General features: G+C 35.0%; 2 protein-coding genes across 5 annotated transcripts in view; one reads left to right on the forward strand and one right to left on the reverse strand.

Moving 5' to 3' along the window:
* The window catches only part of LOC118262358 (uncharacterized), a 119854-nt gene that overhangs the window by 52280 nt on the left and 43181 nt on the right, over positions 1 to 24393 (reverse strand). The window lies entirely within an intron of this gene.
* Positions 1 to 24393, forward strand: part of LOC118262359 (CD82 antigen) — a 70027-nt gene that overhangs the window by 35062 nt on the left and 10572 nt on the right. Inside the window, exon 3 of one of the 2 annotated variants that reach the window (XM_035573620.2) lies at positions 8423 to 8467. The exons of the other annotated variant lie outside the window; for it this stretch is intronic. The gene's annotated coding sequence lies outside the window, so the exon portion shown is untranslated. The remainder of the gene's footprint in view (positions 1 to 8422; positions 8468 to 24393) is intronic. 2 annotated transcript variants of the gene reach the window in all.

The following is a 24393-nucleotide window of genomic DNA, read 5'->3' on the forward strand; positions in this document are numbered from 1 at the left end:
TTATTTTTATTTTATTTTTATTTTATTTTTATTTTATTTTTATATTTATTTTATTTTTATTTTATTTTTATTTTATTTTTATTTTATTTTTATTTTATTTTTATTTTATTTTTATTTTATTTTTATTTTATTTTTATTTTATTTTTATTTTATTTTATTTTTATTTTATTTTTATTTTATTTTTATTTTATATTTATTTTATTTTTATTTTATTTTTATTTTATTTTTTGATTTTTGAAATAAAAATATATCTATGTCCTTTCTAAGGTTCTAAACTATATCTGTACCAAATTTCAACCAAATCCGTCAAATAGTTGCGGAGATTAATGGTATAAGCATAGAATGTTCGACGTGATTCTTTAATTTGACATAACTTTTTTATTTATAAACCGATTGAAATGAAACAAACACTAAATGTAAATTTAAGCATCCCACAATATATTCGTGAAAACCGCATCCAACTCGGATCAGCCGTTTCTGAGATTAGCGCGCACAGACGAACAGACAAACAGACAAACAGACAAACAGACAAACAGACAAACAGACAAACAGACAAACAGACAAACAGACAAACAGACAAACAGACAAAAAAAAGTTAATTACATTTTTGGGTTCGACATCGACATAACAATAACCCCTGCTATTTTTTTTATTTTTATTTTCAATGTACAGACAGCACTTTTCTACGATTTTATTATATGTATAGATATGTGTTATAATTTGCATGATATTCTTGTCTTTCTTTTTAACTGTTTTTAAAAAAAGGAGGCTAACAATTCGTCGGCAACTTTTTTTATGTATGTTCATCGATTATTCGAAGACGCCTGAATCGTTTTTTGCTTTTTAAAAGTCAGTTTTTTCAAACGCTGTTTGATTAATTGAATCCGTGGCACGTCGCACAGTTGCCGATAGCTCAGCCACTGTGTCAAATGTGAAGTCGAACGAGATTGTGTTATAAAAGAAGTGAAAGATCAACATGACTCATGAATTATAGATATAATTCTACACCTGCTATGTTTTCATAAAGATTAAATTGTGTTAAAACAATTTTCAGTAAGAAACAAATCAATACGCAAAATTCGTAAAAAATGTGATTCACTAATTTGTTTATTTTTTTGTTATACAAAATAATATCATATTTCAATTCACTGTGATACAATATTAAAGTGTAAAAAGCCAGAAGAAAGAAAAGGGCTCCTGTCGACATAATAACATAAATGCATGGCGCCTTAGCTTGGTGTCGCCATACTCGTTGACTCTCTCGAAAAAGGGGAGATAATAAAAATATGTCACATCGCAGCCCGCGAAGTAAGAAGCCTATGTTTGGGGCCGACCCTCAGCTATTTAAGTAGAATATAGCCTCTTTACCAGCCAATGTACCCTATTTGTGAAAGGTGTGTATATTACATAAAGCCTTACTCAAAATGTGGTGTAAAAGGTAATTGATGCTGTGACCCTCGTTCATAATACAAATTATCATAAAAAGCTACACATTGCTCTTGTGTTTCTTATATCTTTCAGCTTTCGAAAGAAAGTTACGCAATATATAGCGTGTAGTTCATTATATTTTATTGTCCACCGTATAAAAGGGTTAGCAAAGTGCACCTTGTAACGGGGTCCGTGTGCTCTCAAATTGGGTAAATCTCCGCTCGAGCACTCGGAAAGGTTACCTATTAATGTCTGATGTTGACAAAGCTCGATGGATGGATCGCCGCGGAGTGTGGAGGTTCAGCGTCTCAATTGCATATTTAACGAGAGCTCACTAACTGCTCCGTGATACCGGACACGGAGAGAGACCCCGTAATTGGATCCCGCTATTTTTAGCACTATACACTTAACTGGCGACGTTTCGTCGTTTGTCGAGATATCGCAATTTTTCTCACCAGTTCGCGGGGATGGGACATAATCCCGTGGGACTAACTGAAGAAGGTCTTCTATTACATTCCATTGAGTTTGTTTAGTGGTTATGGACGAATTTTCTAAAAATAGCGTCGGGGATTGAAAGTGGGCTCAAAACTTTAGCGTCAGGAGTGAAAGTGTCTCTGAATCGATCTGGGAATTGGTGTTTACCTTTTTGCTTTCTCTTTAGAGACAGAATGAGGTAAACTTTTATTCAAAAATGTGAGAAAATCAGTGGAAAACTACTCCATTAATTGCAAGTTCTCTCACAATTTATTCATGCTTTATCCCGCAGGAATTGGACGCCGCCGAGGTTGAATCGAATTTGATTTATGAATGTCAACTTGACACTTATTTGTACCGAAGTACTGTCAATTTGACACTAATGCGAATCGAATCAGAATGCGGGGAATGAAGATATTGTGAGAAAAGTCGCTCGTATTCTCGTACATAGCTATAGATATGGAGTACTTTAGGATCTAAAGCTTAGAACTAGGCACGCTATTCATGTCACTATTCTAACAATGTGCGGCGGTCCAACTGTTGTATAAATTAAAAATAGTTTAGTCACCAAACGGCAGCCACAGCGTGTTCGACATTGCTTAAATAGTTTCCGCGATGAAAGAGCCATTCATTGGCGTGCCGTACGTATAAATTGTACGTTCACACAAACTTTGTGTAGTGGGTTGTGGTATTCGGAAGATGATGTACGGTATGTATTTGTATATAGACGTACATTGTCTTGAAGTCAATTGAATATTAGAAAAGGATACGCATAATGTTTATAAGCAGGTAAGCAAAGTTCTTAGGTGAAGGTCTTTAGATATGATCTTTACAGTTTACTTAACTCTAACGATTTTGGCAGAAAAGGAATCGTCAATTTGTAGCTCAGAAAATATACCTCTAATGTAATTTATAGGTATTGGAAGTAACGAAGGCATTACTTTCGGTGAGCAAATTACATTTCCCTATACATACATATACCGGTGTGAGCCCATTATGTTCGCTCTCCACATCCTATCGAAACCAAATCGGTAGGTAATCAGTTTCATAGTGATATCGACCGAGGAAATCCTCCTACTGAATATTTTATCGTAGAAATTTGTTGAGAATCAGAATGTATCAATAGAATCACGTAGTCGGCGCGGTGTTACAATAGCTATTGTGGTAAACATTCAGTCGATCAATTGTATTTCCAGTTTTACGTAGACTTGTACATACCAATCCTTGTACCTTGGAACAATACGTGTCACTAAGTTAATACTAAGTAGAAAAAATACCTACACCAAATAGCCAGTAAGTCTCAATAAACAGGCGTTTTAGGTTAAAAATAGATCTGGTCCGTTTGTGTGGCCTTCCAAGCAATAGCTACCCGATCCCAGGGGGGAGGGGCGTAGGCAGAGGGGGGAGGAAGGCGCGGAGGCCGCGGGGACCCCACACACCCATAGACATGATTTATTTCCTGTGGAAATCGTTTCCACAGGAAAATATTTAATAAGGTCAGAAATACTATACATGTTTAGGTAATTAGGACAATGTTTATAATGTCCGGGTTACAATATTTACACAGAAACATCCGCGATTTCGCACGATTATAACTTCCTTCGGCAAAGACCGGATCATAAAAATGCTTATGATATTAATTCAGTCATTTTTACGACCATTCACTCACTATAAAGCTCTTGCGAACTGAATTTAATGTGTTTGCGTAACATTGAACACAACAATGAGGATACAGAACTTGCATGGTAGGTGGGGAAGTACGTATATACTGTGTACGTAACGGGTTAGGTCGTAATACCAGCACTGATAGGTTGATAGCCGCCCGCTTTAGCAGAACTACTCGCGAGTCGTGAGCACTACACAACTTGCACGGCCCGATAAGCACCTGATTTATTTTGTTTTTCCTTTTGTTTCCATCACGATACCTTCGTGTAAATACTTTAGTTACTTCAGTGTGCCTTCCATGTGCGCTGAGTGGTACTGTCCGTGAGTTTATCCATAAAATATGTGCTGGAATTCATTAGATACAGTGCCTTCGTATGTTTATATAGGTATTCGTATTATTTATCATAGGTTTTTTGAACTGACTGTTTAACTAACTAGTTCATTTTCGTGTTTTAACAATTTACGTGAAAATTTCATATTGCGTGGATAATTTATGCAATTACAGTGATGAAAACTACATTTTTGCTCTTATTGGTCAAATATTATCAACTTTCGATGGCTATCAAAGTATCTACTCACACTAATTTCTTAAGGTTACATAAATACGAGTGTTTGCATACTACGTGCGACGCCGGCGTACCTACATATGTACATACAAATCCAACCAAGTCCACTTGAATACGTCGCATGAATTGAATGTGCTTTCGTAGCAGTGTAGCGGCGTACGGGTGTGAATGGAATGGTACCGAGCCAGTCCATTCATAACGTCACGTTGGTACGTGTTGGCTAAAATTCTACGAAACCACTCTAGTATTAATGGTGTTGCCAATGTCATGTAACAGCTTCCCACGAGCCAGTCCACAGCGAACTAACTTTGTAAACACTAATTAAGCCTCAGACGATGGTTGTTAAATTGTACAAAGCCTCTACACGTGTCGCCGCTCGCTCCTTTCCACGAACAAAACACCACTTAATTGCAATTAAATAATTGCATGAACTAATTCCTAATCTGGTGTTGCCAACACTAATTAATCACTAAGCAATTCAATCAAACGGAGTGCTCTAATCGATATGCCGTGTTATCGATATGTTGAACAGCAATTTATTTTCGTTTTCTCGTTACTAAGCGAAAAAAGTTTTATACCAATATATGCTTTCATAAATTGCGTAGTTCATCGCAGAGTAGCATATATTTTTACATAATAATATATATATGCGCAACAACATTCATTAGCATTCGCTTTGATCAATCAATAACGTCAGTTGTAACAAATAGATGTATTGTATTGTTTGACAAAACGTACGATTGTAAATTAAAACTCGCTGCTATTGTTGAAAATGTGCTTTTATATAAATCAGAAACAATAAAACAAAAAGTTTATGAAGCTACATGAGACTCATAAAAAGTGTTGTTGTAATTACGATGTGAAACATGCAGCTGTAGTGGAGAGAACAAATTTAATTACACAGTTTATTTGTGTTTATTGTGACAGTGAATATCCAGCGAGCTGTGCTTCAAATGTTATTAATTAATTCATTAAAACGCGCATAACTGGAAGCATTTTATTCTCGGAGCGCGTTTATTAACAAGATTCTATCTGCTGTATTGTTTATTACATTCGTGTAAGTATGTCTGGTACAATCTGCTGCTGTTTTTAGGTTTTTAGAAGATTTATATTGATTCCTTTTTAAGGTTTATTTTCAAAGTAAGTAATGTTAAAGTCAATCATAAGATTTTATCACACCTAATGTTCCCTAAAGATATAAGCAGAGGTGTACACACTAATTTAATCACGTATATTAGGTACTTCTTGTAATTAGCAATGTTAAGGTTGATGAGTTTGATTATTTTATAAACCAAAACAGATTTATATTGTTTTAAAGAAATTTCATTTTGTAATATTTTTTCACGCATTTTAATCAGCTACAGTATTCCAGAACATTCTTATATTAAAATCTAACAACCTTTTGGAAAGATGATTCGAACAGATTGCAAATATTTTTATGAAAATATGTAAGTAAAATGCGATTGCATTATTTTTTATTTGATAAAAGTTGAGAGCGAATACGAAATTCAATTTGCTAATAGCATTAAACATTGTTATTTTATAAACCAATTCATTATCGCTCAGTTTTTACGGTCATTTATGAGTTGAAAACTGCATTATTCATTCCAAGTCTTTGGATTAAAGTAAGTTACCGATAAAAGAATTTTTAAGCGAGCTCCAAGCGATCAATGCAAACAAACTTGGACTCTTTGTTATGTCACTGTAAAGTTATTTTCCTTTGCGTAGGTACGTACACTTTATTAGGTTTTTATCCATGACCCGAGATTATCATGAATACGGTACGTATTCTGTTTCGTATCTGAATTAGTTCCGCTCTGCTTCCCAAAATTCTTTGACAAATTCGTGAATTGGGAATATTGTACGTGTTTGTATAGCAGCGTATATAAAAACGTACACTTTGATATCATTCTAAGACTAGTTTAGTCTCTCAATACTGGCATTTGATGTCAATTAAAAAGATCTTTAAAACGATAAAAGTATTTGCTATAATGGAGCCAATTTTTTTAAGTCTCGTTTTTTCCTTTTCTTTGTCGTGTGAAGGCTATACGTAGCATTCTTGTAAATTATAAAGTTAATAAGTCTTGCGTGGTGCATTTCTAGTGGATACATTAAGAAGTGTAGTGTTGCAGAATTTATTCTTATTATTTCAAGTTCAAAGCCATTTATATGATTAGCGATTCCCTGTACGTCATTACTAATACGGTGTTGAAACAGATTGACGTGGCCGATAGTATTGATTGCGTAGTAAAAACTCAACATTATTTGCCGACAACAAACACACTATGTATATTTGTATAGGTAGAGTAGGGAGTTCCACGAAATTTCTCCTTTCACTTAATATAGATAAATGGAGAAACATCACGAATACAAATTGATTTCTCTAAACAAATATTTATTGGAATAAGATTAATGTTCGTACAATTGCTTTGTACGATTCGTGTTTTACGACCAGCCGAATACAGCTTTAAAGACGTCCAAGGAATTGTGTGAGTTAAGTATCAAGTTGTGTAGGTAATAACGTTATACGACTATCGATCATGAACATACGAGCAGTAGGTATAGTTTATAGCCCATCGGAGCTGATAAAGCGGTGAGCTCCCTGCGTCCCTGCGCCGCACGACAAACGCTACAATAACGTGAACCAATTAATAACACTGTCAATCTATATCGTTATGCCACAAACCAATTTGTGACTCACTATGTGAAGCACATTGCTTTGTCTTTATTTCTCAGTGTATTACAACTCGAATTTGTTGTTAAAACAATGTACATGTATTTAAAATTATTTCTATTTATATATTTCTGTGGTGGTACTAAATATAAGTCAAGATATTGGCTGTGGATTTCTTTCCACTATTGATAAAACATATTATTTACTAATATAACATGTTGTATTTAAATACTAACAGATACAAAATTATGAAGCTTTCCTTCCATATATTCTTAACATAAATTTTACAACGAGTAATAATGTCTATGAGAGTGGCAGCTAATATACTTATAACGGTATGTTACCAATTATATTAGCCGAGACAGCCGGCTTAGCGAGCGCACTGAACCTCTCACTTAACCAGAACTTAACGTCATACGAAAACCGTTCGCTGTCTTATTAATAAGCAGTTTCCAATATTCCGGAAAATTATTTCCATCCAGTGTATACCCGGGATATATTATGTGCCTATGTTGTTTTTATGATTGCAACCCAATTCATCTTGCTTGGGTTGCTCGGCTTACATTAATAAGTGATGGCGTTGCATTTTTTATGAATTTCAAAGTAAACAATCTGGCACGAGGATTTACGAGCTCGTAACCTTCAAGAAAACGAGCCGCCAGCCGATGTACGAGGTGAAGAGGGCTGCTCCTACTGAATTAATTTTCCTAATTACGAGTGCCACCTGTCTGCAGGATGCCATATTGTTTACACTTAATTAATGTTTACGTTACAGCAACCCTTTATTTAACACTTTGTAAACGTTATAAACTATGAAGCTCCTCTTTGTGTAAACGAGCCTTCGAAATCGTGATCTTCAAGAAATTAATACAAAAGTATAAGCTTTAAATTGCTATTGAATTTAATTCTAAGATTCGATTATGATATCAAAGCTGTAACAAAAATGATGAAAGGTTTTCCTAGAACGATAAGGTATTTCTATAACGATAACGACGGCCAAACGCGAGTTGTAATTAAACTATGTTTGTTTGGCAGTGGTGCGATACCAAACTGATTACATCTACAACAGAAGTTAAAAAAACGTTTTCTTATTTCCTAGAATGAATTTGGCAGCGTGCGCTTATAGAAAACTATAGAACAAATATCGTATGTGTATATTTCGAACAGTCTGCAGTGGAGGGAAGTTTGTCGATTTCGTGGCAAAGCTGCAAATGACAGATAGCGTCGAGTTGTACATAATTTGGCGAAGGTTATGACGAGAACGTTACATAAACGTGAGCCATGCGTGCGTCATCCAACGTTCATTGATTCTCCATACACCAACGCTGATGACACGCCACAACTAAATAGAATAGACAACTGTCTATTATGTCACACACACATTTACAGCTTGAATGCGTTTTACCAACTGAAGTTCACACCACCGACATCGCCATTAAATTAAAATCCACTTTTATTTGGCAGGACTTTCAGCAGAATCAACTTGCATCATGCTGACTTTTTCATTAACCAGAAAACATTCAGCTCATCTAGTTAATTGTTCAAACATTGTCGTTAATTTAAATTGGATGCCGTTAAACAGAATTACTCGTAATTGGGTTTTCTTTCGTTACAGGAATTTTCCAAGGTGTAGGAGTACCTACAACACCATGCCACCTAAGTAAGCTGCTCCTAGACGTATTTCCTTATTCTGTGCGCACTTTATACAATCATTTTGTTGCGAGCAACCAACGCACCACTTTAATATTGTTTTGCCAATTTGGTGGTATGATTACCGCTTTTAGCTTTCACTTCGCTGTTTTATGGTTATTTTTTAAGTCGTATGTGTTAGTTCCACAAATGCAAATCTTTCTTTAAGTTATTGCAAAAGTTACTTGAGTAGTGAAGTTCGAACATATTTTTCAACTAACATGGGAATAAGAATAAGATAGCGATTTACATTTACAGTCGATCTCTTTTTATTTATTTGGAGCGTGGAATAAATTGTCATTTATTTTTTTAAGGAGGCCGCAGAAACACGCGTTAGAGGATTGAGAGAAAGGCTGAATAAACAAAAATACTCGAGGTAAAACCTCTCAGAGCATAAACATGTGATAGGATTACCGGAAACCTATTTTACCGAGCCTATAGCCTTGTTTAATGTAAGAGGCAATTTGCCATAGTCAATGGTAATAGCAATAATGTATATTTGTATATTATACAAACATATACTCATGGTGGAGCGTTACGCATGCCATCGCCTCGACCTAGTTAAACTTTTTAAAAATTTAGTTTAACTGATATTGTAGATTGCTAAGTTCCGTGTCGCCGATCATTAACTTAGCAAAAGTTTTATCACTTCACATTCAACCTCATTCAGTTTTAAATGTTAAAAATGTGCGATAGAGCGGCGGCGGCACCGCGGGGCCGAGGTATCAGCTGCGATTTATTAGTACTATTAATCGAGCGGAACAAACTGGCCTCTTCGGTAAGGTGTGTATTGGACTATCGGACTCGGCTCCCACTGCTCTATTTATTTCCCTAATAACATTTAAGTAGGTATTATTTTTCAACTGAATGGTTGTGGGATTTATTGCGTCTAATTAGGTTTGTTTATTTTGTTTTCCTGCTTTGATACTTTTCGCATTTGATTTCGAAGTTCAATAGTCTTTTGAATAATTAGATTTTAGCTTTCTACGTAAATTTTATACAAAACAAATATTGTTATGTAAGTGGTATACCATCAAATTAATTGGGAACTTAATCATCTGTGAAACATAACTATTATCTAAATCCGGCGAGTATATTATCAATGATGTATTTGAGTGATAAACACGTATTACAAAAGAAGCACACATCGAGCGAGATGAACTGATAAATGAATTAAACACGACAGCTACATTAATTTGCCAGTGACCCGAATATCTGATATATTTTGTACTTTATTCGTAGAACCAAAGCTTTGTTGTAACAAAAACATTGTGGGCACTCGGATACTTTTGTTTTAATATGTGGGCGGTATTTATTGCTTTGTGTCATGAGGAAGTTTCTGTGTGTTGCTTGTTTTCGGCGAGTATGTGGCGGTCGGTACAAGGCGGTACGTGGTGCAATAGTTTCGTAATGCCGTTGCACTGAAATGTCATAAATGTCAACTATTTCACGTTGATAGTTTGACAGGCGTGCAAACGACGTGCGACGTGCAGTCGCGGAGTTGTGCAATCAACATGTTTTATACATGAGCCGAGTTAGTGAAGACGCGGCTGAAGTGTCGCGCACTGCGACCGACAACAACAAATGTTTGCGCCAACGTTTTAAGGAGGTTATTTATTTGACAAGAACTTTCTTCATACATTCAGTAGAATATTTTTTTATATTTCTTCAATGAGTTTTAGTTCTATTAAGACATAATGAAAAATCGTGGCGATTCAATTTATTTGGTTAGATAACATTCAGGTTCAGATACTGGTTTGTGCCGTTAGTACATGCATACATACAGTTACTAGTACCCAAATATAGTACAAAGTACGTTGTAAGCCGATTTAGTGGTCTGAGAACGGAGCCAGGCCAGTAACAACGTGCCAATTAATTAATACTCCAGTGATTTGTTACGCGTAGCAGTCGGCGTAGCACCGTAGCAACGTAGCACTTCGCTACGACATTTGTGCTACGTACATTGTTCAATTAGTTGCGATGTTTAACGTTAATTAACTTTTAACTCCCATTAAATTTAATTAAACAGTAATTAATTTTGAGTCATGGATTAGAGATTTCATTTACTAAAACAGTTTGGATTATTTACTATATAATTCTCCGGTTTATGATTACATCCATCGTCTTATGCCTTAGTAAACTAGAATGAAGGCAATTCTATTCAATATGCAAACCACAAATAGCAATAATACAATGCTAGACTGCACACTTTGTAGCTTAGATCAAAACAGAGGAGGCATAGAACACGATTCCTCTATACGTACTCTAGTTACGAGCTCCGAAACTCACTCACAAGTTCCAAACTAATTTCCTGTGGCACAAAGCAATCGGCGAGCGGCGTGTGCCCGATAGACAGGGCACGTACGTCTGATTGATTTTTACCATACCCACGCTCACCTCAGTTTTACAGTTTTAATTCCTTCCTAACAAAACTTTTTTGTATATAGGTAGTTTCAATCAATCAAAAATTTACCATGTGGTTGAATTGTTATGCGTTTTCTTAGGTCTATCTCAAAGACTAGTCGGATGTCTTGTTGGAGTGTGACACAGAGATTCTTTTTAGTGATATTCTCTTATTGTTAAAAAACTTTGACCCTCGTACCTAAACCATGGGAAAAATTTTGTAGAACGCACCACGACGGTATCTGCCCCATTATTCCGAGGCAGCGTTTTCTATCAAAATAAGGAAAGAAAAACGAAAAAAAGCGATTATTCAGCGCTTCCCGTTATTTTTACCTGGTTCGCGCCTCGCAGCGTAGCGTTACGTTCGCTACCTTTTTTATATTATTTGTTTAACCAAAAAGTTTGGCTATACGTTGAAACGTGTGGTTATATCCTGAACTTTTCCAACATCACATAAAAACAATGGTAGGCCGTAACGCCTTTTCCTGAGGGGGCAATCAACATTTTCCACGTATTTTTTTAATTTAACAAATTCCTTGCAATCAGCACAAACATGAAACAACATTTTAGTGCTGTTTTTTATGTGTACAATAAAATATAACGTGTGTCCTGTCTCGGGAACCGGACGATGGTCAAGGGACGAAGTTTTATTTATTATTACTTGATTATCATTTTTGCCATTATTAATAAAAGAAAAGGACGGAATACAATAAACTTTTTATTGCTTCATTATGTATACCGTAATAATATGAAGCGATAATAGCTACTGGTTACTACATGTTTAATATTCATCTTTTTACGATTAAGTAAGTCTCAATAACATTTCATTTTCCGTTTATTATAACTAACATTAACGTCTGAATGAGAAAAATGTTATCTACATGAACAGAAAATAAGTTGATTATGAAGAATTATTAACAAAATGCAGGTTATCGTCTAGTTTATTAAAGGCATAGTATTATGCACTAGCTGCTATCCATATGCAAACACGATCGATCTATCTTCCAATCAGGAGTCTCTCAGGGGACTGGTAAAGGCAGGCGCTTGTGTACGTCAATTAGTTCGAAATGGTTCGGCCGCTGTGTAGAGGCATTTACTGCAATACTGAAAGATACTGCAGCAGCATGGTGGTACTGTAAATATTTAGTTGATTATATTGTCACTGTGTGCAAACATACCGTACGTATAATATTTACGAGTATAATGTATCTTTGGAGTTTAGAAGTTAATTATTTATTGTAATTTAAGGAGTTGCAGTTATGATTACTAAATCAGGATAAGATATCAAAGGACATTAATTTTCTTTAGCTATTTTTTTGTTGACGGGGGGAAACTTGAAAGGGCGCCTAGCTTTTTGGGGAAAAAACTAGGGAGTGTGGGATTTTTACCTCACTAAAACCTCCCCAGTGGCCACCATCTGCACCTAAAGGAGGCATGGAGTCCTCTTATTAGATCAACCCCGGAGCCCCATAGCCATGGTGCAACGCCTGTTATGGCACTTCCCTATGGAGACCTATAGGTCATCCTAATTTCCTTTAGCTAAGTAGATAATGTTAATATTATCAGCGTAGAGTTTATTACACACATCAATGTTTCATAGATCATACTTAGTTTAGCTCTTTGTGCTTTTAATGAAGGGAATTCTTTGATATCTCAATTTCTATCTTGAGTTTTGTTCAGTAATTACCACGATACTCGTGTGGAGCCACTTATCCAAGTAAACGTCAACGCTATACGTATACAGTATGATACAAGATTCGCCCATTTGTCTGCAAGGGGTGTTGTGTCAGGGATGTAGAGAGAATTCATTATCATCATTCCTGAGATTCCCGACAGCGTTGCCTTAAACTTGTCATCACACAAAGACGTTGATGCGTTAATGTCGTCTTACAAGTATAAACCTGCAACAGGTAAAAGGGTACGGAGGTAATATGGGAAGCAACAGGGCCTGAATATTGAAACAACAACACTTTGAATGGTCACAAAACCATTTCCACAACACCACTTTGAGGGGACACAAATGGGATAAAGAGGTTACTGTGAACTGCTCATTAGGGTTTTCAAATTCTATGCGGTTCTTAGATAAATACTTTCTGAAATGTATGCGGTCACTATTATTGTGCAGATTAACTGGCAATCCAACGAGTGATAAGTTGTTGGCATTACACCAAAAGTCCATGCAATTATAGTCAAGATCTCCAACCACATATGTAAAGCTTTACTATGACTAACACATAGTTGATAAAGTATGCGCAAAGGGGTGTGAGTTCGTGGTATTCGGTTATATGACTTTACACTATGGTAAATCCAAGTTATTTAGGATTTAAGATTAATGAATTAAATGACTTAGGATTAATTTATTTGTCTAATGATAGTTTCATATATAGTTTTTATTGGTAGTAATATACATTGATTGTTACTGTCTTAATCTGAAGTCAAATTAATGATCATAAGTCATAACATTGTTATCGGGACAGTATTGCAACTCATCCTCACGATGAAATGAAATACTTTAGTAAAACGCTCAAAGAAAGAAATAAAACGAAAAATCTAACTTTGTGAAATATAAAAGGGAATTTATGTGAAAAGTTTACATTTACAAACAAAGACGGATTGTGTAACAAATGAGGCGACGGGGAAGGGAAGCTTGTTCGTTTATTTCAATTTTTAAGTTGTCGTGACGGGCCGCGAGCAAACAACACGGCCGGTGTTCGAGCTGCGGCGCACAGGTTACTGAATTATAAGCTTACTCTAATATATAACTGACGTACAAAACTGTTTCGTGACTGACTGAGCGGCTCACTGACAGAACTCACTGAATAAAGAAAACTGTTTGTTACAAACACTTTGTTTTTTTAATTATGTAAAGAAAAATACATGCATGTTAGGTTAAGGAAAAAGCAAAAGGGCAAAGAGAGAGGAACTTGGGTACAGTAAAAATAACAATTCTTTAGTAAAAAAGTAAATCCCTCGTGTTGTGGTTTTGGATCGATATAAAAACCGATGTATGAATCAGCCGTAAGAAGCCTGCTTATCAAAAGGTGAAATAATTTATAACTACTAGATTATTCAAGTAAAATATCAAACTAGATTTCTAAAAGTTTTAAAACTGTGAGATATACAGCTATAAACAATAATAACAACAAACATGTCATACCTCTGCGAAAAATGTGTTAGCATAACAGACCGATTTACCTTGTAACAAATTGCAGTAACCATGGTAAATAAGCTGCTTAGTTGGACAAAGTATTATCCTTTCTTACCGGGAATATCATAATGGCCGACTAAGAGATTATGAGAGGGTTGCAGCTGCTTCTATGCGCTAATAACTTAACGCTTTAATTTTGTTAGACCGCAGTGCACACACATTGTCTGTCACTTTACACTCCACTGGCTGCAATACTCTTAACTAACATAAAATCCGTTTTAAGTTGTGTTTCTATAGAAAACAAAATATATTCCAATAACGCTATGATTTAAAAAAAATATACATTATATTTTACCATCACTAAATATTTATGATCTTCTTCTTATATGATACCAAAGCATTTTTTCGATCGGCAAACTTTTCAACGTTGTTTAGTAAAGAGACATTTTGGAAATTGCGTTCATTATTTTCTTATCTGCAAACGCGCCTCGTCAGTGCTCCTTGAGGGCGACCCTTGATACCTACCGATGTACCTACTAGACGAAAAAACCGGTCAAGGACAGCGATGTAATATTAAGGTTTCCTTTATTTGGAAGTGTATTGCTTTTATTTGACTATCTGCTGATATTTTGGGAACATTTGTTTATAGCATTCACTTGGGTATGTAGGCATAATATATACATATACAAAGTAGCTAGTGTTGTTTCGTAGTGAAAAATCTTTCAAAGTTGACCGATTGACCCTCTTTGGAAAAGTTTATCGAAAATCTTCCCCTGAGGAGTTCAAACGAGGACGTCCCTAGTTTGTATGCGAATAGGGTCATGGCTAACACATAGTTAAGTATTCAATCAACTTGTTTTGTCCAGTAACGGGTGGACACGACTGTTGGCCGTTTGTGTTTCGTCTTCAAAAACTTGATAGAAAAGGTTTGCGTTGCGTCCCGTGTTTGGATGTGAAAATAATCACTACATATTGTAAAGCAAAGATGAATACATTTTTCAACTGAATATAGTTCGTACAATTTGTATCTTTGCACAGAATGATTAATGATGAAGGTTGATTGTATAATTCATTAATTAATTAGTGTTTTATACGAGCATGAATTGGCAAAACTGAGTTATACGAAACGATTTGTGTAATAACATAATGCACGTCACTAATAGTGGGTGTATTGGACAGGGTATATTTTTGGATCGTAATTGCAAAACTTGTGTTAGACACCAGTGTGCTGTACAGTGTACAGTTCTCACACTGCTGATTTATTCACGACAACAACTGTCATTATTATGGCTTCCACGTATCATCTAAATAAAGAAAATCTATTACCTATATCAATTATTTATGACCTTTTGTATCGTACATTGTGACTTAAGAAGTTGTTTTAAGGTTTAAAATTGATCTGATTTATGTTTATGTGTTCTTTCTTCTGGCCTTTTCCCAACTAGGTTGGGGTCGGTAGTTTTAACCAGATTCGGTGTAATGTCAATATTTTACATCTGTTTGTCACAAACTGCGAAAAGTTAATTCAATTCTTGACTAGACTCTAGATTCTGAGTACCGACTAAAAATAAAGTAACAATTTTAGATATACTTATAGAAGGTATTAAAGTATTTACACATACATTTATATTGAAATAGATCATGTGGGTATCAAAACTGGCAGTATTTATTTAACAAAATGTATTTTTTATATATTTGCCGTTACCCGTATATGGGGGCTGAGTAAAATGTTTATTTATTAAACTACGTCGCTAGTTGGAGTTTTTAGTACGTCACAAAAAATATAAACGTGATTATAGATTTTTCTAGTTTTGTACTATTGTACGGTTAGGTACCTATATACAGGATTTTTGTTGGTATATTACTATTCTAATATCTACTCAGTAAAATTACCAGGACAGCACAGACCGATAACTGTAAAGTTCAATAATTAGAAAATAAACGAACATATAAAACATTCCTTCACCGACAATTTCGGACTTTCGGGCCCGTTGCTATGGCAACCGCAACCCTCCAAAAGTCGCTGTCTGTCTCTTTGTCCATTAAACGTTAGAGGCGAAGGGTTGCGTGTAATTAGACACTAAGTTTAATTAATATCACTTTGATATACAAGCCACATCACTTGAAAGGGAACTTGTAAAGGAACATAAAACATAATAACTTCGGAAGGTTTCCCGTCGTCCTTCGCTGATGGAAATAACTCGCAAGGTTTCAAGTGTATTACTTTTAGTTTTATACTTGGTGTTTCTTATTGTTTGCTATTGATTCTCTTATTCCTTGAGTTTGTGTTGTCCTGTGGGAGGTTTGTAGTCATATTATAGACTTTATTATGTTGTTGTGTTTAGTTTAGATTTGAATGTCACACATCGCGGTTTATTTATTTCCCAGAAAGATAATCGTTATATTAGTACGTACTTTTCAAAATTCCAATGCAATTACACAAGCGATAAGCTCAGATTTCGTACAAATAGAAGTTTATAATCGTGATAGTATTGTGACCAACTATCGCGGCACAGGATCAGTACCTGGTACTTCTTCTTCTTGATTGAGTCATAAAATATGGGTGACGAAAAGTGTGTGTTATGTCGAATATAAATTATAATGCACCGATGATGTAGGAGTTTCCTAATTAAGTGTACCTTTAAAGTAAAAAGACGAAACATTTCACCACAAACATCATTTCGTTTTACAAAGACCACGGGGTGAAAATAATAATAATTGATCGACGAAAACATCGATAGCAATAATTGTACAGACAATAAATTCATGGTAGAAGTCGGCTGGGCGGGTCCGTTGGAGAGCCAGTAATTAATGGCGTGCCACGCTATTTGTGGCGCGAAGGACACGGCCGAACGTGACCAGAATGCATTTATAGCTCGCAAAATAAAAAAATAAAAAATATGGAACATAAACTCCTTGTTTAAGTTTATAGTTTTGCTGAAATTAATGTCTCAATTGTTTTTATTATCGGTCTCGTTAGTTGGTATTCGTATGCATCCCGTATATGGCTGTTACTTGTCAATAAGATTCAAACCTTGTGGTGATAGCAGTATAGAAGACATTGTTCATTATCCTTGCTCTTTGCACTTTGCACTGGTGTAGTTAGAGCCGACTGTAGGACTATATATTTGATAGGGACCTGTCAGCAAGGCTCTCGGATAAACCCGAACCTGTTAAACGGTGATCTTCATTCTGCAAATTCAAGTAGTGTAGAGAAGGCTTATCGGTAGTGGATTTGTCATGAGTTTTTGGTGTTTACAAGGCTCTTAGATCATTCAAAGCACATATAAAAGTTTTTCAATACGTAGCACGAAGTTAAGAGAGAAATTAAATCTTAATCACATGGGTTTTATAATATAGTTATCGGCGAATTTTACATTAAACTTTGCGTATAAATATAAGATGAGATTTTATTATATGTACATAGTTCTTAATCATATGTTGAGTTTATTGAAACTGGGGTTACTGCTCGTAGTGAATTTAGTAGTTGAAAATCAACTGAGAGAAAATTGCATGCTCCTGACAGTTTAGACAAGTTTCTGAACTCGAACTAATGCAAAAAATGTACCTCGTAATGTTTTGAACTGTAATTGAATGAAAATGCACAAAGGACATCTTTATTAAAGTAATTTTTAGATTAAAAAAAAAAGGTTTGTAGAAGTCAAAAGTTTTGTTTGAAACTAATTTAACAAGGGTAACATCGATTCTTAATTTATTTTATTAGAATTTTCATTTGTAGAGTTGGATTATAATTTCACCTCTATGTACTGTAAATTATAGTCTATTAAAAGCCACTGTACAAGGAAAAATAGACCTTATTGACGATACAGAATACCATACAAATTTCTACATACACACATATGAAGTTTTTTTTTCTAAAACACAAGAATCCGTAAAAAGTCTACGAAAAAGAATTTAACACTGAACCGACCGTTAGTAAGCTGAAATTGGCACAAAGCGACATACATCACCATTAAATTGGATAATAGGGTCGCGATAGTTCACAAGAAGTGTCGAGAAGTCAACAGTTCATACAATGAGAACAAAGTGTTCCCCAATAAGTCGCAACAACTGGGCCAATACGTTGTAGGTTTTGTGATCGGTAGATATGTACCTATGTATCCACATTATCAATATATTATATGTGTGATACTGTGTATTTAGTTGTGTTCATATGAAGTAAAATTAAAAATCTTTTGACTAAGGAAAATATATTTAACTATTGTTTTTCTCGTTAGTTGCTTTTTTCAATGAAAATTGCAAGTACTGTAACGATTCTAGGTTTAAGAGCTCAGAGAATTTCATTTGTACCAGCTGCAGCAAAAGGTTGCAGTTTCTAAATTAGCTCGCCAACCCTTAGCACATTTTCAAGTTCTCAATTCGTTACGAAATGCAAGAAACTATGTAAAGATCTCATTAAAAATGTGCTCTGTTCCGTAACGTAAACACGGGAACAACTAACTAGCAGTAGTTATCAAACTAGGTGTCGATGAAGCCTTTTTCTCTCCGTGTACTAATTCGATTGTACAAGTAAACATGTGTATTGTGTAGCTACTGCGAGTTATTATAGGCTTCTTGCGCAGTGAACTCGCAAATAGTTCGCTCAGTTCGGTTAATAGAGTTGTTCGTGTTCCAATTGAGATTCCCATGTCCAAACCGGCATTCAGCAGCGCTTCCCTATTTAGAGAAATAAAGCAACGCTTGCACGACCCCTGGCATCCAGCCAAAAGCATTTGATTCCGCTATTTGAATACGCCGAATTGCATATTATTATTAATTTAAATCGGTATCACGATTTTGTTAATGTGGACAAACATTTCGGTTGAGTTTCCACTTATTTTGTATTCAATTACTTCCCGTATCAAGTGACCGTCGTGTGTCAGTCTAATTATGAATATGAATTTAATGTTTTCAGCTTATTTTGATGAGTTTATACCGCAGCAATGCAATTTGTAGCTGCCAGTGAAACTTGTTTGGGAATTAATGTGTCGATAAAGTTATTCGTCGAGTTTTCGTTCCATGTTCAGTTTTTTTTTGTACACCTAAAAAAACTGAGAAGAAATTAGCACTAGCATTTGCTACATTTCCGTTGAATTTTACCGGAAAAATACTTTTACGTACCTTCGTTTAGGCACATACATACATATATGTATAGGTACGTAGGTGTCGTACCTAACTGTATTATTCTGCCTGTCCTCCCGCGTGTTCCAGTAGATCCGTTCTAACGATGTAGCTAACAGGGAAATTCAATAGCAGTTCGGTAGCCTTTGAGCGAATCCAACGTCAGTTAAAAATACTAAACAACGACGTGCACGCCAAGCTGAAGCTTGAAGCTTTGTCTTTTGTTTAGTACTGAGTAAATTCAGCTCACGTCAGTTTTATATTGTGTTCAATAAATAGGAATACAAAGTTATTAAATATTTAGTTACGTGAGAATTTTAAGTCAACAGCATTTCAATTATAAGTTGTAATAAAATGTAGACTTACAAAGACGACATTTCTCAGATAAATCTTTGCTCCCAACAGCAAAGTATCCTTGAAGCGAAACAAACACTCGGCCGTCAAGCAGGCCTTTCGTTCATTGATAAATAGCTCTCCTGTCTGCACTATCCACATCAGTGAATAGACTTACATAAAACCAGCACTTCATGCTATTCGCAGGATAAACTTTTTGTTGCTCTTTTTTGTGAAAGCTTTGTAATCGATCAATGTTTTCAGCGAATCGCTGTCCTGTTGTTATAAGAAAAGGGGAGGCAAGAGTGGGGTTAAGTGTAATCACTGTTTCTGGCAAAGGAAACAGAAGGGAATGCCAAGAGAAGTCCACGTCATCTATACATGTACACGTGTATCGCGTTATGAAAGGTGCGCAACAACATCCATCATCATTCCACGCCCGGCCTGCGATGGATGGTGACACTCATTTAATCAAATTTTAAGACAGGCTAATACAATTTGTATCTTTGATAAATTGGGGCAGAGGCATTTTCATTAATGACAGGTATTTTCTAAACGTTGTTTAACATCCACAGAAAATCTATACAAATATAGGTTATCAATCTTTCCGAAGAGAACAGAGGGTTCATTGCAATAGTTGGCGTTCTTTCTAAGGAATTGTTTCGAGTAAACTATTTAATTAACGATGTAATAAATTATACGTAGGTCGCACGGAGGACGTAAGAGTGAACCGAGTCTAAACATTTTTGAGAGAAGTGAAACATTTTGTTTGAATAATTTGCGTATAAACTCGCCAGCGGGTACGGGCCACGTATCACGGCGGCCGTGCTGAAATGCTTTTAGTGAAATAACAAGAATTTTATACTCGTCCCCGGCGTCCGCGCCCCTGGCTCTGGCACAGACAAGACATATGACCTAGGTTTCATGTAATAGCTGAGCTCGCACGGGACCGTCATCCTAGTCTTCGATTAAATCTCGAATTACTTCATGAATATGCACTTAGTACGAACTTATTTTTATCTTGTTATGATAATAATTGTAGCGGATCAACGTAATTAATTAGGTATAATCACACATTAATCTCTTTTCCTAAGCTGTTGCCCTGTTTTCTGTATAAATGTGTATTAATATTATTAGCTAAGCGATCGATTATGTGGGAGTTCTTGGAGCTGCACAGTCTGATTGGGTAGTTATGTCCAACAATTGTGGATAATTGTTTCGGAATAAAGCTATTTGCTATCGCAGCATTTGATTCATTGATTCATTGAATAATAGTTTCACTGACGTTTGCAATTTCACAAGTTCATATTGAAATGTCATTTGAATATAAAGTTTTATGTACCTAATATAAAACTTAACAGTGTAAATATAAGCGTTATATTTGATTGTGCCACAGTATAACGTATAGGTAAAGAGTGTGAGTGTATTAGATATATTTCATTGAGCTGTAGTGGTTGGGAGAAGGTCACGGAGGCTGGAGGCTGTAGGCCTGTCTTTACGAGGGTTGGCACCTCGCCAGCGGCAGCTGCTCTTACACATTGTTACAACGGTTTCCAAGACTCGCAACATTACTTCAGTCCTGATTCCAAGTTGCTATAACCACTCTAACGTCCAGCCGCGCACGGCATCCGAACCGCGCGCGACTCGCAAGTTCGTCGTAACAAAAAACCTATATAGCTACTGAACCGTAATGCCTAGAATAAAGAAAAGAATACCAAAAAAAAGATTGAAGAATACTGATCAATCTTAACGATATTTTAAAATCTTTAGTTAATCTTTAAAATACAATAAAACGGGTTAAACATGAAACACAGAAGAAAAAACAGAATTATTTCTCCCTTTTTAGAATATACGGCACAACTATTGCATATTTTATCAATAAAATATTTTTACAACAAACTAGACTCATTACCCTTTCTTTTGATGTATATATGATTATATTCGGTTAACTCTAAGTATTGTAATTAAATCGAAAGAAAACACTACTCGTAATTTTACACATCAAAAAACCTGAGGAACACATTGACATTATTATGGAATCTTCAATGAATTTAGTATATTTCTCTTTGAAAAATGTATTATTTTGCTTATTACGAAATGTATTTCGATATTTTATATACTATTGTAATGCAAAGTATGTAAAATATGTATAAACAAAACTAAAAGTGGCCAACACCAGACCGGCCATTTTTTTCGAAACAACAATCGTTTGAAGTTAAAATTAGACTAGATTTATCAGCTAAACCTGTGATATTTGTACATCATCGTAAAGCACAAATCTTCTAGTTTATTTTGATGTATAACACTTGCAAGATAAATTAAATAAAACTGTAGTATTTACGACATAATTGTTGGAACTCACAAAAACACTTCAAAAACGAGTCAACTAACTTTAAAAATTTATATTTTGTTTGTCAAAGCATATTACAACGCCATGTCTTATTTTTTCGTCGAAAAATTTATTCAGCTGTATAGATAATCAGTCAAAACTCACCAAACAAGACCGTATTTTAAACTAGAGGGAGTTAAACAGAACTCGTCACTTTGGATACTATAGTATCCATGGACGTTAGAGTGGATAAGAACAAACGATAGCTATTGAGTTTTAATTCCAATCTCTTTAAGACGTTTCTATTAGGTCGACCTGTAACGAACTATGTTATAAAATGTAAGAATTTGAATTACACATAGTTCTAATTGATGTATTATACAATATTATGAAGCAATCGCCCTGGTCTGATGATGGAATGGAAAGATGGCTGATAGAACCTTAGTCTGTCTACTAATAGACATGTCAATTTCTTTTGTTGATAAGTACATACGATTAAAACGTCTCTTTCGGTTTTTTTAACTGTGTATGTTTTTTTAAATATTTTACTAATTTATAAATATAAATATATTTATACTTTTTACTATTGTTAAGTGAAAACAAGAGACACACTGGTCAACTTTGCATTAAGAAAGAGATCACGAAGTTTCTGTCCTCGTCGTTTTGGGTCTGACGTCATTGATGTGTCATTTGTTTTTTTTTCGCATTGTGCTGAAGGCGGCAATAATTTGGACTAAGAAAGAAAATACGATATACCTTCGTCCTTGTCATTTTGTGTTTGACGTCATTGACGTGTCATTTGTTTTTTTTTTTGCATTGTTCTGAAGGCGGCAATAATTTGGATTTAGAAAGAAAATACGATATTCCGTCTTTGTCATTTTGTGTCAAGATTTCATTGAGTGTCATTCGTTTTTGTTTTGCTCTACTTGACCTGGGGAAGAGGTCAATAAAGAGGATAACATAATATAAATATAGCAATATGTATAACCAATGCCACATATAGAGTAGTTTGTATCGGAAAAGTAAATTGATGATTATAATAATGCCATTGCAATTTTATATATTTTCCCACTTTTTTAAACCTTCTTTAAATCCAAATTAATTGACAGACTAGACAGACCAAATTTAAGTAGCGAGCCTAACTAACAGGAATTGATTTTAACAGGCTTTTATTGAGTCGACCTGTAAAGAACTGAGTATTAAAATCTAAGAAAATGAATTACACTTACGAACACAAACAAATCGGCCTTGTTTCAATAACATAGCATCACGGACTCTTGTGTGCGTTTTTTACAGTCTATTTGCAACAAATACACGGGTTCGTAAAAACGGAAAAATATTCAATAAAAATACACGACGAATTTCAATCTCAAAACAAATATTTTGGATAATATCAATATGTTTTTTTATGTTCAAAGTAATATAAATATAATTGCTTCTTTCTGAATCGTGTTATTTTAATAAACATTCATCAAATAAGTATTTTGTTTGAAATTCAAATTAAGTTTTGATGAGTCTCTACTGCGTACGTATACGAAAAATATCAAAGATTTTATGTTTAGATATGAATTACTGTGCACAAACCCTTCTTGAAACTCCTATCACATCTCTAATCTCTTTGCGCGAATTCAGGACACGTTCCACGGCATTTAAAGGAGTGTAGGAGTTGCTTAATCTTTCTCTAAAGTAGTTAACTCAATTTGAAGGGAAGCGGATTGTGAATGCTCCCCGAAACATGTGCCCTCATACATGACAATTTAATAAATATTTACGTTATTTTCTTGGTACAAGGGAATACATGATGCTATTTATGAGCGAGTAAAGTAATAAAAATATTTAATAAAAGCATGGCACGAGATACGTATCGCGACGCCCCGACTTGTGACACGGATAACTTTATTTTTCAAAAGAAAACGTTTTGTGATGAAGCTCAAAGATATCCACAGTATTTTCTATTCAGTTTGTCGTGTCACTCCTAAACAGGATAAGTTTTTACACTTTATAGCGAGTCTGCGACGTCATTTGTTTGGTATTTTATCGTCTGTATAACAAGGGATGGAATTTCGAAATTCTCCTTTCGTAGCGGATAATAATTTCCGAGATATCTACGAGATCCTAAGTCTGTAGTATGCCGCAGTGTATATTAAGAATTTGCCTTTAGCATATTGTACTACGTTAAGCGTTTCTACGCATACGTATCATGTCTATAACCCCATTATAATATCTAATCATTATCGTAACGGAAATCCGATTCTGAAGCTGTATTGTGTACAACGTTACATGTTGGTAAATATATGTTGCTTGTCGGTCGGCTTATCCTGTTAGATAATTGCTATAAGCCATATTGATTACACGCACAAGTTCTAAACACATAGAAATCTCTTATACTTTTTCAATTCCACATTTCTTATATTCTAAAAGGAAATGGTTTAGAAACATTAAGTGATTCATAAAGTAACATGTCGGATCTGATTGGAAACTTCCGCAGTGAACACAGATCGAGTTGGCTGAATCGAATACAAACAGACAATGACACTGGAGATCAAAAGTTGAAATGGGTGAG

Source organism: Spodoptera frugiperda, chromosome 12 (genome assembly GCF_023101765.2).
Source record: "Spodoptera frugiperda isolate SF20-4 chromosome 12, AGI-APGP_CSIRO_Sfru_2.0, whole genome shotgun sequence".
Taxonomy (NCBI): domain Eukaryota; kingdom Metazoa; phylum Arthropoda; class Insecta; order Lepidoptera; family Noctuidae; genus Spodoptera; species Spodoptera frugiperda.